General features: G+C 27.9%; 1 long non-coding RNA gene across 1 annotated transcript in view; it reads right to left on the bottom strand.

Moving 5' to 3' along the window:
- Positions 1–13,964, bottom strand: part of LOC145260983 (uncharacterized) — a 100,742-nt gene that overhangs the window by 6,870 nt on the left and 79,908 nt on the right. The window lies entirely within an intron of this gene.

The raw sequence follows: 13,964 nt of genomic DNA, 5'->3' as shown, positions 1-13,964 counted from the left end.
TAATATATGCTACCGTGACATAGGCTGACATATTACGTAGGTTTTTAAGAGTATTTTGTATAGTTTTTTTAGTTGTAACTCATTTTACCAAACTGCACGTAATCAACAGTGTCCGCCACCATTTGTATTTTTCAAATATACCGATAAACACTTCTTTTCGAGCCGACTAAACGTTACATTAAATAAAAAGGGGTTTGTATTACTAAAAACAGATAAGAAAAAGTTGTCGAAAAATAAATATATAACAAATAAATGTTATCAAAGGAAAGATAATTACTTTTTCTATCTAACTGGATAAGATTTTAGTGTTTTCATTTAATGTAAAATGTTTAATCGATTCCAAAACATGGAGTGTTTATCAGTATATTCAAAATATACAAATGGCGGCAGACTGTGTTAAACACCTTAAGCTTGGGAAATGAGTTACAACTAAAAATCTATACAAAATACTGTTAGAAACTCACTCAATATATGTTACCGGGCATATATTCGGTTGTTATTTAACATTAATCTGTACAGTTTGTTTTAATTTTAACTCATTTTCCTAAACTTATTGAGTGTGCTCCATTTGTAATTTTCAAATATTGCGGTAAACTCTTTATTTTTCGAGCCGAATACACATTTTACATTAAATAAAAACACTAAAAAATATCCAGTTTGATATAAAAGTAACTTATCTTGCCTTTGATAATATTTGTTTTACATTTGTTTTTTGACAACTTTTTCGACACTATGTGCACAAACTCAGTAAAAACACTAAAAAAGCATCCAGTTAGGTAGAAAAGTAATTTATCTCGCTTTTGAAATCATGGACTTGTTATATATTTGTTTTGTTGACAACTTTTTCAAATCTTTCTGCAAGTACAAACCCGAAGGGGGTATTTTTTCTGTCTATTTTTGTTTTTGGTACCGACCCATTTTAAAATAGTTTTAGTAAGTTAAATTTAATTCCACGATATCTTTTTTTTTGTATTTTTTTATATTAGGTCAACCTCCACAATTTTCTTTAAAATGACTACTTTTAGAGGTTTTCGATTATGCTGAATGAGAAAATCCCATTTAAAATTTGCAGAAACAATTAGTTTTCGACATATGAAGACTGTACACTATAATTCACTGGCAGCCATGAATAAACACCCCGGACCTCCCATATTAAGAGCAGCTTTCAAATAAATACCCCTAACTTCCCCATGTTAAAACGGATTTTGGAATAAATACCACCATTCTCCCCATGTTAAGAACGGCTTTTGGAAGAAATACCCTCAACCTACCCATGTTAAAAATTGTGGAGGTGGACCTAATATGAAAATTGACCTTTTGCTTTTTTTAATGAATTGCTAGTTGAAATCACAGAAGGCAGATTTGCCGTTTAGTTGTACAAATATCCTCAAACCAGGTAATCACTAAAAGGGACTCTTAAAGGTCGACACCGGTATCAGCAAAAGTTTGTTTACATTTTTTACAAACTTTAAATGGGTAAAATATAAGCACATAATTATTGAAAATGGGATCATGTTATTTTTAAAATTTAATTTAACTTAACCATGTTGTTTAACTAATATATTGTAAGATGAAGTTTTAAAATGATTAAATGTTTTATTTTATTTAAAAAATAAAAATAAAATTTTGTGTACTTGTGTATTTTTGGTGCCGTGCTGAAATAATAACGTTATTATTTTGAAAACCATTCATAATGAGGAGCTGATGGTGTTTTATAACTATTCTGTGCTTCCACCTTACAATTAAAAAAAAAGATATCGTGAAACTTTAATTTAAACTGAAAAAAACAAATGTAAATAGCATGACAGAATCTGCCATCGTATACGTCTGAGAACAATATCTACTGTAAAATTAAACTACAATTTGGTGCTTATGCGTTTTTGATACCACGCTATTTTTAAATAGTTTTTTCAGGTTGAATTAAAGTTTCAAGATATCTTTTTATAAAACTGTAAGGTATAAGCACATAATAGTTACAAAACATACTCCTCATGTTAAGAATGGCTTTCAAAATAATAGCATTATTATTTCAGCACAGTTACAATAAATACGTAAGTATGCAAAATATTATTTTGATTGTTCAATGTTTTTAATGTTAAATTATAAAATGAAACATTTTTATCATTGTAATATTTCATCTTGCATTATATTTTTTAAATTTGTTAAACAACGTGGTTAATTTAAATAAAATTTTAATCACATGATCACATTTTCAATAATTCTGTGATTATATTTTACCCATTTAAAGTTTGTAAAACATGTAAAAATCCTTCTGTTCGATACCGGTGGTGACTTTTAAGTTTCCCTTTCAGTGATTACCATGTTTGAGAATATTTGTACAACTAAACGGCAAATCTGCCGAAAACTTTTCTGTATTTCATCTAACAAATTCTTTAATAAAGGAAAAGCATTCTTATTTTCTCATAGAAAAATTTCTATAAAAAAGTGTACTTTCAATTTTGTTTCAAAAGTTTTCTTGAAAAAAAAAGCAAAAAAGAATGTTAATCTAACAATTTACGGTAAAAAAGCAACAACAAAACAATCGAATCTTAATCGGATCTTAATCGCTTAATTGATTTTTTTTTCAAGTTAAATTCTACTTTCACGATATCTTTTTGTTTTTAATAATTTCACGATATCTATTTTGTAATAATAAAATGTAAATAATAAAATGGTTTTTAATAACAATAAATTGTTAGTTGAAAGCACAGAATAGGGAAAAACACTCTCCCCTCTCCATGGTATGAATGGCTGAATAAAACATTAAAAAAGATATTATTTCAGCACGTTACCAAATACATATGTACAGTAAATTTTCTTCGGAAAAACTGTACTTTCACCTAACAATTTATAGTTTATTAATAAAAATAGTCCATATTTTCTCATATAGAAATAACTGTTTAAAAAACTACCAATTTTGTTTTTACGTCGAAGCTGGTTGTGTTAAGGTTCTTTGGCTTTTATGTTTCAACTCCAAACGCATCTTCTGGCGAGCAATTTGTTTTAAATTAAAAAAAAAATTGGAAATGAATTTAAATTTTAAAAATAGAGGATGTTTTTCTCTTATCGATTAGACTCGTCAAATTTTGGTGCATGAATTTAAATAACTACCAGAAGTAAAAACCGAATAGTCACGCAGAATTGAATTTTGAAAAATATTTTATTTTATTTAATTTATAATTTGAAATATTACTTTAGTTTAATAACAAAATAACATTCCTAGTCAGTCTGAAAATGTTAATTGAATTGATAATGTAGAAATATATATATATATATATATATATATATATATATATATATATATATATATATAGCTTCGTAGCCGGTTCGCATAACCCGACCAGTAGTGATGGAGTCACCCTTCACTGATGATTCCCGAAGGGATGAAATACTAGTGTCTCTTGTTATTAAGAAATTAATATTGTAATAATTATGTCAGCCCGTTTAAAAAAAGAATTCGTTCTTTTTGTTGATCATTTTGAAGTTAAAACAAAAGTCAATCCCAAAACCTGCATAGGCAGATCATGATCGTTAGATTACTATGGCTGGGTTTATCAACATTTTAAAAAGAAATTAAATTTTTAACGATATTTATCGTGGTTGAGATTGACCGTGAAGTTTGTTCCTGGCTAATGGAGTCAAAGATGGCTTCATGGCCGGGTTCAGAACTTCCGACTTGTAGTAATTGTACCAACCTGCATTGATGAACCCAAAAAGGATGAACCACTAGCGTCTCTATGTATTTATATATAATTAATTAGGTTAAATTATTTGAATTAATTAGGTTAAATTATTTGAATTAATAAGGTTAAATTATTGGAATTAATTAGGTTAAATTATTGGAATTAATTAGGTTAAATTATTGGAATTAATTAGGTTAAATTATTGGAATTAATTAGGTTAAATTATTGGAATTAATTAGGTTAAATCATTTGAATTAATTAGGTTAAATTATCGGAATTAATTAGGTTAAATTATTTGAATTAATTAGGTTAAATTATTTGAATTAATTAGGTTAAATTATTTGAATTAATTAGGTTAAATTATTGGAATTAATTAGGTTAAATTATTGGAATTAATTAGGTTAAATTATTTGAATTAATTAGGTTAAATTATTGGAATTAATTAGGTGAAATTATTGGAATCAATTAGGTTAAATTATTGGAATTAATTAGGTTAAATTATTTGAATTAATTAGGTTAAATTATTGGAATTAATTAGGTTAAATTATTGGAATTAATTAGGTTACATTATTTGAATAAATTAGGTTAAATTATTTGAATTAATTAGGTTAAATTATTTGAATTAATTAGGTTAAATTATTTGAATTAATTAGGTTAAATTATTGGAATTAATTAGGTAAAATTATTTGAATTAATTAGGTTAAATTATTTGAATTAATTAGGTTAAATTATTGGAATTAATTAGGTTAAATTATTGGAATTAATTAGGTTAAATTATTGGAATTAATTAGGTTAAATTATTGAGATTAATTAGGTTAAATTATTTGAATAAATTAGGTTAAATTATTTGAATTAATTAGGTAAAATTATTTGAATTAATTAGGTTAAATTATTGGAATTAATTAGGTTAAATTATTTGAATAAATTAGGTTAAATTATTGGAATTAATTAGGTTAAATTATTGGAATTAATTAGGTTAAATTATTGGAATTAATTAGGTTAAATTATTTGAATTAATTAGGTTAAATTATTGGAATTAATTAGGTTAAATTATTGGAATTAATTAGGTTAAATTATTGGAATTAATTAGGTTAAATTATTGGAATTAATTAGGTTAAATTATTTGAATTAATTAGGTTAAATTATTGGAATTAATTAGGTTAAATTATTTGAATTAATTAGATTAAATTATTGGAATTAATTAGGTTAAATTATTGGAATTAATTAGGTTAAATTATTGGAATTAATTAGGTTAAATAATGGGAATTAATTAGGTTAAATTATTGGAATTAATTAGGTTAAATTATTTGCATTAATTAGGTTAAATTATTGGAATTAATTAGGTTAAATTATTTGAATTAATTAGGTAAAATAATTTGAATTAATTAGGTTAAATTATTGGAATTAATTAGGTTAAATTATTGGAATTAATTAGGTTAAATTATAGGAATTAATTAGGTACTTAATAAAAGTCCAACGGACCTGTTTAAGGGAAAGTATGGTGATAGATTCCCCTCCCACGAACTAAAAATGAGTACAATTAGGTAATCTATTTTTGCAATCAACTCGGTAGATAAATAAACATTTATGGACGAGAAAAAAAAAAAAAAAAAAAAAAAAAAAAAAAAAAAATTATTAAAGCTAGCATTTAATACAACAGAAATACATAAATTAAATACTGAAATAAAATGTAGTTATTAATATTTGAATCTTAAAATAAAAAGTGCGAATTAATAGAGAAAATCACTTATCACAACAACGCATTCCGTCTCCAAACTAGTGAAGAATTTAACTTTTAATAGCGTTCAGAAGATTTTTTTTTTTAAATTAACCGTTAAGAGAAAGCGTGATTTTATTCTGAACTTTAACTAATCACGTTTTAAGCAACTTATGATATAAAACAAAATCGGATGGGGGGGGGTTCTTCCGAAGTTAGTTGGTGACGATTATAAGTAATTGCGAGATAAGATGGGAGCCAGAAATTAGGGGTGGGGGACTGAAAATGATAATATAATGGATTGATTATACAATATTTAAGATCAACTTGGTAGATAAACATTTATGGACGAGAAAAAAAAAAAAAAAAAAAAAAATTATTAAAGCTAGCATTTAATACAACAGAAATACATAAATTAAATACTGAAATAAAATGTAGTTATTAATATTTGAATCTTAAAATAAAAAGTGCGAATTAATAGAGAAAATCACTTATCACAACAACGCATTCCGTCTCCAAACTAGTGAAGAATTTAACTTTTAATAGCGTTCAGAAGATTTTTTTTTTTAAATTAACCGTTAAGAGAAAGCGTGATTTTATTCTGAACTTTAACTAATCACGTTTTAAGCAACTTATGATATAAAACAAAATCGGATGGGGGGGGGGTTCTTCCGAAGTTAGTTGGTGACGATTATAAGTAATTGCGAGATAAGATGGGAGCCAGAAATTAGGGGTGGGGGACTGAAAATGATAATATAATGGATTGATTATACAATATTTAAGATCAACTTGGTAGATAAACATTTATGGACGAGAAAAAAAAAAAAAAAAAAAAAAAAAAAATTATTAAAGCTAGCATTTAATACAACAGAAATACATAAATTAAATACTGAAATAAAATGTAGTTATTAATATTTGAATCTTAAAATAAAAAGTGCGAATTAATAGAGAAAATCACTTATCACAACAACGCATTCCGTCTCCAAACTAGTGAAGAATTTAACTTTTAATAGCGTTCAGAAGATTTTTTTTTTTAAATTAACCGTTAAGAGAAAGCGTGATTTTATTCTGAACTTTAACTAATCACGTTTTAAGCAACTTATGATATAAAACAAAATCGGATGGGGGGGGGGTTCTTCCGAAGTTAGTTATCATGTGGTACAAAAAAAAAAAAATTCTTCGTTTCTTTTTCTCTCTTAGTTTCCCCTCTCTGTCCTGCTCTAAGTAAATCTGTCGACCTAGTCCACAAATTCCAAAATTTCATCATGACAAGTTTCAAGAAAAAATACACGATTAAACCCGGTTCTCCAACTTCCAACGTAGACCCCTACTACCATGTCTCCTTCTCCAACATCAGGGGTCTACGTTCTAACCTTCCAGAGGTTGAAACCCAATTACAGGAGACTAAACCAGACCTTTTATTTTTAAGTGAAACTGGCATTGGACAGGCTATTTCCCTTGATGAGTTTGCAATTACAGGATACTCTAACTTAACTTCTAAATCTGACCCCCAAGATCGCCATGGGCATGGAATATGTGCCTATATTAAAGATAGCTTTCCATGTGGGAGGGACATCTCCAGGGAAGATCCTAACTTACCTTATATGTGCTTCCGGGTTGCTTTAGCTCACACTACTGCATTTATATTTACTCTCTATCGCCCCCACAACAGCGGAGTTACTATCTTTCAAAGCATATCTGAGAAAATTGACCAAGTCCTTTCTACTTATCCTGCAGCTAACATTCACGTATGTGGAGACTTCAATGTTCACAACGTCGAATGGTTGACCCACTCAAACAAGACCGATGATGAGGGGAGGTTCTGTCATGATTTCTCCATTGCCTATGACCTCACTCAGATTGTTCAGGAACCTACCCGTGTGCCCGATAATGACGGCCAGTATGCGAGCCTACTAGACCTTTTTCTCACAACTTGCCCTGAACTATGTTCAGTTTCTGTTCTGTCGCCTCTTGGATCTTCCGACCACTCTGTTGTATCAATTAAGATAAAAATGAAATGTAATAAGTCCCCAGACGTACCTCTTCATCGTACAGTATATCGATACACTAAGGCTGACTGGGATAGCTTCCGTACATTTATATCTGATCTACCTCTGCATTCCATGTTTAAAAAGGATGTGTCCTCTATAGTATTAGACCTAACTGAATGGTTAATTGTAGGTATTGACCATTTCATACCCTCTAAAAAGTTTCAGCAAAAACCTAACAGCCAGCCATGGTTCTCTCCAGAATGTGCTGCTGCCATTGCGCACAGAAATCACTTTTTCCACTGCTTCAAACGTAATAGATGTATGGAAACTAAAGCCGTTTTCAGGACTGCCAGCAACCATTGTAAGAAAGTAATAAGGAACGCAAGAAAGTTGTATGCTCAATCTGTTAAGTCCAAAGTAGCTGAGCAGCGGCTTGGTTCCCACCAGTTTTGGCAAATAGCAAACAGAATCCTGAACAGAAGCGTGTGCTCCATCCCAACTATTATCAATGGATCTGAGGTAATCTCGTCAGCATCAGACAAAGCCAAACTCTTTGTCAAGAACTTTGCAGCTAATTCTACCCTTTGCGACCAAGACCGCCAACCCCCAATATTTCCTCTTGTATCAGAAAACACGCTATGTGATATACGTATATCTGTACGTGATGTTGCCAAACTAATCAAAAACCTTGATTCCAGTAAAGCAACTGGCCCTGATGGTATTCCAATCATAGTACTCAAAAAACTTCAACCTGAACTAGCGCCCATACTTACAAAACTGTTTAAACGTTGTCTTAAGGAGAATAGTTTCCCATCTCCCTGGAAAATCTCATCAGTATGCCCTGTATTTAAGAATTCAGGTGATCGCTCATCCCCCTCTCAGTACAGGCCAATAAGTCTCCTGTGCGTCATGAGTAAGTTGCTAGAATCTGTATTAAATACAGAAGTAATCAAACATCTCAACAAAAATAACCTTCTTAGTGACACTCAATATGGTTTCCGTTCTGCTAGATCTACAGCAGATGTCCTTACAGTTATATCGCATAGGATTAGCAAATCTCTCGACGGTGGCAATCTTTCTAGGGCAATTGCTCTTGACATATCTAAAGCCTTTGATAGGGTATGGCATAAAGGTTTACTTCATAAGATCGCTAGCTATGGTATAGCTGGAAAAGTCTTCTCAATTATTAAATCATTTCTTTCTGATAGATTCATAAGAGTAGTAGTTGAGGGGCAAAAATCAGAAGCTCACAATATTAATGCCGGTGTCCCTCAGGGATCCATCCTGGGCCCAACTCTTTTCCTGATCTACATTAATGATCTTCCAAATCATATCCTTACATCATTTGTAGACATTTATGCTGACGACACTACCATTTATGGTACCACATCTAAGACAGTAAACGAGCAAGTTCTCTCCAATTCTCTCTCCTCTGATCTTGAGCACGTAGTACAATGGGGAAAGGAGTGGCTGGTTACTTTTAATGCATCTAAAACCAAGCTTCTCTCTTTACATCATCAACATTCTAATCCACATTTGTCATCAATTGAAATGAATGGCTCTCGTCTTCAGGAGGCCTCAAGTTTTGACAAGCTTCTGGGCTTGACCATTACTCCTGATCTTAAATGGAACACGTATATCAAATCTGTTGCCAAGGCCGCTGGAAAAATGGTGGGATCTTTCTATCGATCCAGTAGATATCTCACTGCTGATGCTATTCTCTATCTATATAAGAGCCAGGTACGTCCAAGGATGGAATACTGTTGCCACATCTGGGCAGGAGCTGCTAGAAAGAACTTGTCCTGCCTTGATAGAGTTCAAAATAGACTTCGTAGCCTCGTAGGAGATGTCCTTTTCTCCTCCTTGCAACCTCTATCTCACAGAAGAGATGTTGCGAGTTTGTCTCTGATGTATCGTTATTTTCATGGAAAGTGTTCAACTGAGCTTCAATCTATGGTCCCCCCTCGCCAAACTTTCACAAGAAACACTCGTCTAGCTGTAAACACTATCAATAATTTCCCCCACTCTTTATCTGTGCCTAAACCTAAACGTAGATTCCATGAACAAAGCTTCTTTCTTAGAACTGCACGCCTGTGGAATTGTCTTCCGTTTTCCTGCTTTCCGGCTGACTACAATATGGTTTTGTTCAAGTCTAAAGTAAATAAGTTCTTGATGAGCCGTTCCATATAAGTTATTAAATTTACTAAATTTTCATTACTAATGATTACTATATTGACCAACTTCTACTGTACACTCTTTAACCCTTATCCTTGAGTGGCCTCTGGGCCTTGATAATGTGGTGATGCCTTTGTAAAAAAAAAAAAAAAAAAAAAAATTAATTAGGTTAAATTATTGGAATTAATTAGGTTTAATTATTTGAATTAATTAGGTTAAATTATTGGAATAAATTAAGTTAAATTATTGGAATTAATTAGGTTAAATTATTGGAATTAATTAGGTTAAATTATTTGAATTAATTAGGTTAAATCATTGGAATTAATTAGGTTAAATTATTTGAATTAATTAGGTTAAATTATTGGAATTAATTAGGTGAAATTATTGGAATTAATTAGGTTAACTTATTGGAATTAATTAGGTTAAATTATTGGAATTAATTAGGTTAAATTATTTGAATTAATTAGGTTAAATTATTTGAATTAATTAGGTTAAATTATTTGAATTAATAAGGTTAAATTATTTGAATTAATTAGGTTAAATTATTGGAATTAATTAGGTTAAATTATTGGAATTAATTAGGTTAAATTATTTGCATTAATTAGGTTAAATTATTTGCATTAATTAGGTTAAATTATTGGAATTAATTAGGTTAAATTATTGGAATTAATTAGGTTAAATTATTGGAATTAATTAGGTTAAATTATTGGAATTAATTAGGTTAAATTATTTGAATTAATTAGGTTAACTTATTGGAATTAATTAGGTTAAATTATTTGAATTAATTAGGTTAAATTATTGGAATTAATAAGGTTAAATTATTTGAATTAATTAGGTTAAATTATTGGAATTAATTAGGTTAAATTATTGGAATTAATTAGGTTAAATTATTGGAATTAATTAGGTTAAATTATTGGAATTAATTAGGTTAAATTATTGGAATTAATTAGGTTAAATTATTTGAATTAATTAGGTTAAATTATTGGGATTAATTAGGTTAAATTATTTGAATTAATTAGGTTAAATTATTGGAATTAATTAGGTTAAATTATTGGAATTAATTAGGTTAAATTATTGGAATTAATTAGGTTAAATTATTGGAATTAATTAGGTTAAATTATTTGCATTAATTAGGTTAAATTATTGGAATTAATTAGGTTAAATTATTGGAATTAATTAGGTTAAATTATTGGAATTAATTAGGTTAAATTATTGGAATTAATTAGGTTAAATTATTTGAATTAATTAGGTTAAATTATTGGAATTAATTAGGTTAAATTATTTGAATTAATTAGGTTAAATTATTTGAATAAATTCGGTTAAATTATTGGAATTAATTAGGTTAAATTATTGGAATTAATTAGGTTAAATTATTTGAATTAATTAGGTTAAATTATTGGAATTAATTAGGTTAAATTATTGGAATTAATTAGGTTAAATTATTGGAATTAATTAGGTTAAATTATTTGAATTAATTAGGTTAAATTATTGGAATTAATTAGGTTTAATTATTTGAATTAATAAGGTTAAATTATTGGAATTAATTAGGTTAAATTATTTGAATTAATTAGGTTAAATTATTCGAAGATAAAAACTAATGAATTTAACAGGGATATAAACGGTGCTCAATAAAAAGATATCATTTTATTTGTATTTAAATACATCTTTTACGCTGTCACTACACATACACAATACGTACCTGGCTCTACAGAAGTGTTCTCCGATTCAACCGCTCTATTCATGACGTATTCTTTATTCTGTCTAAGAATTAGACATATTTTACCTAGAGTTATGCTGCAATATCTTCATTCGCTCACAGAGTTCAAAATAGTAAAGGCTGTTTTTTTTTTCTTACTAAAGTCTTATGTGCATGATGGTGCTCATACTCACCTTTGCTACAATCTATAGTTCTGTTCCTTGTAAATCATTTATCTTAAATACGGACAACCTTTCTTTTTATGTACAATATTCTCAACTCATCGAGCTACAAGCATTACAAATTACATTTCTTATGTCCCCCTGTTTACCGACAACCAAATAGTCGTTCTCAATTTCAAAGTTTACAAACACTTTTAAGCCAACATCTTAAATAATCAAATTCTGATTATCACGTCCATAGCTTCCAATCTTTTCAACTGATAATCTCGTTAATTTGTGGGACGGTGACGGTGGTTAATGTTTAACAACGAGAACTGATAATCTGAGTGTGCCAAGTCCGAATCTTCATGTGGTCTGAGTTAGTATTTTCATATCGGAAAAAGGTAATGCCAACGCTAGATACTTTTGATTTATACGAAATTGGATTAATGTGTACCATCGAAAGACATCCAGATATTTTAAGTGTAATTCATTAGTGAAATATGTTTTTAAATAAAACTCATTAGTGAAATATGTTTTTAAATAAAACTCATTAGTGAAATATGTTTTTAAATAAAACTCATTAGTGAAATATGTTTTTAAATAAAACTCATTAGTGAAATATGTTTTAAATAAAACTCATTAGTGAAATATGTTTTTAAATAAAACTCATTAGTGAAATATGTTTTTAAATAAAACTCATTAGTGAAATATGTTTTTAAATAAAACTCATTAGTGAAATATGTTTTAAATAAAACTCATTAGTGAAATATGTTTTTAAATAAAACTCATTAGTGAAATATGTTTTTAAATAAAACTCATTAGTGAAATATGTTTTTAAATAAAACTCATTAGTGCAATATGTTTTTAAATAAAACTCATTAGTGAAATATGTTTTTAAATAAAACTCATTAGTGAAATATGTTTTTAAATAAAACTCATTAGTGAAATATGTTTTTAAATAAAACTCATTAGTGAAATATGTTTTTAAATAAAACTCATTAGTGAAATATGTTTTTAAATAAAACTCATTAGTGAAATATGTTTTTAAATAAAACTCATTAGTGAAATATGTTTTTAAATAAAACTCATTAGTGAAATATGTTTTTTAAATAAAACTCATTAGTGAAATATGTTTTTAAATAAAACTCATTAGTGAAATATGTTTTTAAATAAAACTCATTAGTGAAATATGTTTTTAAATAAAACTCATTAGTGAAATATGTTTTTAAATAAAACTCATTAGTGAAATATGTTTTTAAATAAAACTCATTAGTGAAATATGTTTTTAAATAAAACTCATTAGTGAAATATGCTTGTAAATAAAACTCATTAGTGAAATATGTTTTTAAATAAAACTCATTAGTGAAATATGTTTTTAAATAAAACTCATTAGTGAAATATGTTTTAATAAAACTCATTAGTGAAATATGTTTTTAAATAAAACTCATTAGTGAAATATGTTTTTAAATAAAACTCATTAGTGAAATATGTTTTTAAATAAAACTCATTAGTGAAATATGTTTTTAAATAAAACTCATTAGTGAAATATGTTTTTAAATAAAACTCATTAGTGAAATATGTTTTTAAATAAAACTCATTAGTGAAATATGTTTTTAAATAAAACTCATTAGTGAAATATGTTTTTAAATAAAACTCATTAGTGAAATATGTTTTTAAATAAAACTCATTAGTGAAATATGTTTTTAAATAAAACTCATTAGTGAAATATGTTTTTAAATAAAACTCATTAGTGAAATATGTTTTTAAATAAAACTCATTAGTGAAATATGTTTTTAAATAAAACTCATTAGTGAAATATGTTTTTAAATAAAACTCATTAGTGAAATATGTTTTTAAATAAAACTCATTAGTGAAATATGTTTTTAAATAAAACTCTGGTACCAAAGTTTTCTTTTCTAATACTCTGCTCAGGGAACTGTAAACGCTTTTGAAAACTTGATGAGTAAACTCTGATGGAATTTAAACAAATTCCACTGAAAAATTACATAGGGCTACTATCATATGTTTATTTTTAAGAACACACTTTAGCATTAAAAAATATTTAAAGCAAAAGAGTATGCGGCTTGCACTCGTAATTTCGTCAATCCATTCACACAGACACATTAAAGGCTTTTTTGTTCTCCTTTAAACCCAGGGAAGAAAGCGATCAAAAAAGTTTCTATACAACTGATGTTAAATCCATATCTCTTGTCTTCTAGTAAACATGGCGAAACATCACGGTTAATTAAGTTTTTTTTGTTGCATCAGAGCTTCTTTTCATAGACGTCCAATAGAAAAAAACATTTTTTTACTCGGAAGTCTTCAAAAGCTGGAGGCTAACTCCTTAAATTCTCTTTACCCATTTTGTATTTAGTAGAAACAAGGAATTATAAAAATAATAACATCTATATTCTTTATATTTCAATGATATATATCGACTGCTGATCTCGACAAAGATATTTCATCGCAGAAACAGACTCCGAATAAATGTCAAAGAAGGTAGTATTGACGAATGTTTGTAAAATATATAGACGTGGT

This window comes from Euprymna scolopes, chromosome 37 (genome assembly GCF_053919585.1).
Source record: "Euprymna scolopes isolate OS-2025 chromosome 37, ASM5391958v1, whole genome shotgun sequence".
NCBI lineage: Eukaryota > Metazoa > Mollusca > Cephalopoda > Sepiida > Sepiolidae > Euprymna > Euprymna scolopes.
Note: the sequence above shows the minus strand (reverse complement) of the source record. Positions and strands in the feature narration are given on the sequence as shown.